Raw genomic sequence first — 5,183 nt, 5'->3', positions numbered from 1 at the left:
CACCAGGTCAAGCGGTATATTCTTCTTAAAAATTTGCTTTAAATGGCTACTTTCATTCCTTGCGATCTGAGGTACACCAACTTTATATTAACTTTCTTTTATTAAATAAAAAATCAAAAAGTTTATAATTATGATAATCACACTTATTATTTCAGTTTTACCAAAAGGGAATCATGGTAACAGTTGTTTGCCCTGGGTCAATAGAGACATCAAATGCACCTGCTACAAGCACATCATCGAAGGAGGTTAGTTTCATATCATGTTCCATCACCTGCCTAATATTAGTTGTAAAGGGAAAAAACTCCAACAAACTATGCCCATTGTTTCATATTAGGTCCTTATGGGTTGGCAATAGCAGGTTTACCGGTTAAGTCAACTTTAAAATGTTGACTCTTCTATAGCCACAAAAATACTTGTTCAAGGACCCAATGTGGACAAAAAAAGTTTCCTGACTAATCTGGGACAACAGGTATAGTTTGTTGGAGTTTTTTCCGACTTTACCCCTGTTATAAATTCAATGGCATGTTGATTATTTTGTATCGTAGATAGATAAAATCTGATGAATACTAGGATATTTTTGTCTTTGTTATACATACAGATTAAAAAGGTAGATCCGACTTTGGACATGGAGGTTGATGAAGGAGACAATTACACACATATTCCAGTAAGAAACATAAATTTTTTAGTTTTATAGGAATGTATAACCCATGCATGTTAGCAATGTATTATTTTTCTTTAACATTTGAATGATTCTTTGTATGACATATTATAATTTGTGCAATTTATTTTATTTTTTGACTTTGAAATTTTATTTTATATTATGCAATGGATTGTATTTTTTGTATATGGTATTTTATTTCTATTATGAGAGATTAAATGCAAATTTAATTTAAAAATTAATAAATATATAAATATATATTTTTTCTATTATGAGACATGAAATGAAAATATTATTTGAAAATCAGTAAATCTATAAATAATTTTTTTTTAAATTAAAATTACGATACGCAAAAATATGTGTCGTCTTTATTTATGACATGGCCTTTCTTGACAGGGACTTCCTTGATACGCATTGCGTGTCATAAACATGTGCGTCGTAAGGTTATGACACGTAAATGCGTGTCGTCTTCCTTTATGACAGGGTCTTCCTTGATACGCATTGCGTGTCATAAATGCGCGTCGTAAATGCGCGCCGTCTGTCTTTATGACAGGGCCTTCCTTGACGCGCATTTGCGCGTCGTCTGAGCGTTTTACGACGTGCAATGAGCGTCGTAAAAGGCTGTTTTTCTAGTAGTGGCGCTACGAGGACAAAGAGTATGTCCTCGACGAGAAGCTCGAAAAGATCAATCCAGAAATCGCTACTCCCGAAGAAATGGATGTCTTTGAGACCCATGCGCGTGATGCAACGAAAGTCCATTGCATTATGCTAGCCACGATGAACCCCGAATTCCAAAAGTCCTATGAGGACATGTATCCGTACGAGATGCATCAAGACTTAATGGAGAGATACCATCAAATCGCGAGGCAAGAGCGCTATAAGATCATAACAAATATGATCACTGCTAAGATGGGAAGTGGAGAATCTCTAAGCGTGCACTTACAAAAGATGCAAAGATATGTTGATCGTCTTCGCAAGTTAAATGTTAACTTTGGGGAAGATTTGCCTATCGACATTGTTCTTCACTCCTTGCCCTCGTGCTACAACCAATTTAGGATGACCTACTACATGAACAAGGAAGAGGTCACCCTAAGCAAACTCCAAGGGCTCCTAAGGACTGCTGAGAGCAACCTCAAGGACAAGTCTGTTGCATTAACTCCCAATCCACCCGTTGCTCCTGTTTTGGCTATTAGGCAGGGAAGGGGCAAGAAGAGGAAGGCTTCTTCAATGAGCCACCACAAGGGAAAGTCCCAAGATGGTTCCTCTTCTAGTGGGACTAAGGTTGGCCCTGGTAAGCCCAACCCCAACCCAAAGGAGGCAGAGTGCCACCATTGCCACAAAATAGGGCATTGGAAGAGAAGCTGCCCAAAATATCTGCAAGCCATCAAGGATGGAAAGATCAAGCCATCTTTTGCATGTATCAATTAAATCTAATGACTCATCTCATGCTATTTCTTGGGTTCTTGATACAAGATGTGGTTATCACATTTGTTCTGATTTGCAGGGACTAAGAAGAAATAGGGATGTGGAGCTTGGAAGAATAAATCTAATCATGGGGAACAGAAGATCGTCGCTTATGACCAAGATTAGAGTGTATTCTCTAGTGCTTAGTAATGGATTCAGTTTAGATTTAAATAATTGTTGCTACTCGCCAGATATGGCAAGAAACATCATTTCTTTTCATGGTTTATTTAGACAAGGATTTAGATATTCGTTTAATAATGAGAATGGTTCGATTTATGCTTATCTAAATGGTGTTTTATATTTTGAAGCAATGCCTTGTAATGGAATTTATGAAACTGTTATGGTTGTAGATAACCTAGGAAATGATGTGTTGTGTATGGATTCTTCCAACAATATGGATAAAGCATGCTTGTGGCATTGTCGTCTTGGACATGTCAACAAGAAGCGCATAGCCCAACTCCAAAAGGATGGAGTGTTGAAGTCATTCGACCTTAGGGAAGATGACACGTGCGAATCTTGTTTACTTGGAAAGATGACCAAGTCACCCTTCACTGGCACTTGTGAGAGGGGTGAGGGTTTATTGGATCTCATACACACCGACATGTGTAGGCCCTTTAGATCCACCACAAAGGATGGGAACCGCTTCTACGTGACTTTCACCGATGATTATAATAGATATGGGTATATTTACTTAATCAACCACAAGTCAGAAACGTTTGAAAAGTTCAAAGAGTTTAAACATGAAGTGGAGAATCAATTGGGTAGGAAAATCAAGATGCTTCGATCCGATCGAGGAGGAGAGTACCTAAGTCTTGAATTCCACGACTATCTCAAGGAATGCAGAATAGTTTCACAATTGACGCTACCTAGGACACCGCAGTTGAATGGTGTGGCAAAAAGGCGTAATCGAACCCTGTTAGACACGGTTTGTTCTATGATGAGTCGTGCTTCACTACCTATCTCATTCTAGGGGTATGCCTTAGAGACTGCCGCCCATATCCTTAACCGAGTCCCTACAAAGAAGGTTGCCAAAACACCTCACGAAATATGGACAGGGAAAGCTCCCTCATTGGCACATATCAAGGTTTGGGGCTGTGAAGTTTTCGTAAGACGAGAAACTCACGACAAGCTCGAACCTCGTAGTGAGTGGTGTATTTTCATCGGCTACCTGCAGAAATCCTTTGGATATCTCTTCTATAGACCGAGTGACAATGTTGTCTTCGTTGCGAGGATAGGGGTTTTTCGAGAGCGAGAACTCATAAGCCAAGGGGACAGTGGGAGGCAAATCGATCTTGAAGAGATTCAAGAGTCGAGCGATGAAGGAACCTCTAATGTTGGCACTCAACCCGAGGAGGAAACTTCGGTTGAACCAATTGACGAGTCCTTACCTTTTAGACGTTCCGAGAGAGTTAGAGTTCAACCCCAGTTTTATGGATTTCATATTACTACCGAAGGGGACACGTATATTAGTGATGGTACACTAATAAATCTAGATGAACCTAATAGCTATAAGGAAGCCATGGCAGGCCCAGAGTCTGCAAAATGGAAAGAGGCAACGAGATTCAGTCCATGTATGACAACCAAGTTTGGAATTTGGTTGACAATGTGCCCGGACGTAAGACGGTTGGGTGCAAATGGATCTTCAAGAAGAAGACCAACGTGGATGGGAATGTGCACACGTATAAGGCACGATTGGTTGCGAAGGGCTTTACTCAAACTCCCGGAGTTGACTATGATGAAACCTTCTCGCCAGTTGCTAAAATAAAGTCTATAAGGGTGATGATAGCCATTGCTGCATTTCATGATTATGAGATATGGCAGATGGATGTCAAGACCGCTTTCCTTAATGGGAAGTTGGTTGAGGATGTTTACATGGCTCAGCCAGAGGGTTTTGTCGATCCTAAGCATCCCAATAGAGTGTGCAAGCTTGAGAAGTCCATTTATGGACTTAAGCAAGCATCTCGCAGATGGAATCTTTGCTTCGATGAGAAACTCAAAGAGTTTGGATTTGTACGAAGTGAAAATGAATCATGTGTATATGTCAAGGCCAGTATGAGTATAGTTAGCTTCCTCGTTTTGTATGTCGATGACATACTACTCATAGGAAACGACATCCTGACTCTGCAGGAGGTTAAGTCCTGGCTCGGGAAGTGTTTCGCTATGAAGGACCTCGGAGAGGCTTCCTATATTTTGGGAATAAGGATAGTGAGAGAATGAAGTAAGAGACTAATAGGACTTAGTCAGAATACTTACTTGTATAAGGTACTAAAACGTTTTAGTATGGAAAACTCGAAGAAGGGAGAACTACCGATACAAAGTAATGCCAAATTGAGTAAGACTCAAAGTCCGAGTACAGAAGCCGAGGTAGTTGAGATGAGCCGAGTACCTTATGCTTCCGCAGTTGGCTCAATCATGTATGCTATGACTTGTACTCTCCCTGATGTGGCCTTTGCTTTGAGCATGGTCAGTAGATATCAAGGGAACCCTGGTAGAGCTCATTGGATCGCAGTTAATAATATCCTTAAGTACATTCGGAGGACCAATGAATGGTTTTTAGTCCTCAGAGGGAGTGATGACTTAAAGGTGCGAGGGTATAGTGACGCCAGCTTCCAGACCGACAGGGACAACTACCTTTCGCAGTTGGGCTAGGTCTTTACCCTTAATGGAGGAGCAATGACTTGGAAAAGTTCCAAGCAAGAGACCGTAGCTGATTCAACGTGCGAATCAGAGTACATTGTAGCGAGCGAAGCGTCAAAGGAGGCGATGTGGTTAAAGAACTTCATTGGTGACCTTGGAGTTGTTCCTGCCATAAAGGAGCCTATGGAAATTTTCTGTGATAATGAAGGAGCGGTTGCCTTGACCAAGGAACCGAGGGATCATGGTAGATCTCGGCATATCGACAGAAAATATCACTTTATTAGACATCGAGTAGAAGAAGGACACCTCGTAGTAAAGAGGGTATCGTCAGAGGATAACCCAGCAGATCCGCTTATGATGGGACTGAGTAGGGTTAAGCATTTGCAGCACGCTAGGAGCATTGGGCTGAAAGATGATATTAGTT

This window comes from Lactuca serriola, chromosome 7, assembly GCF_051521515.1.
Source record: "Lactuca serriola cultivar US96UC23 chromosome 7, Lser_US96UC23_V15, whole genome shotgun sequence".
Taxonomy (NCBI): Eukaryota; Viridiplantae; Streptophyta; class Magnoliopsida; order Asterales; family Asteraceae; genus Lactuca; species Lactuca serriola.
This window is presented reverse-complemented; position numbering follows the sequence as displayed.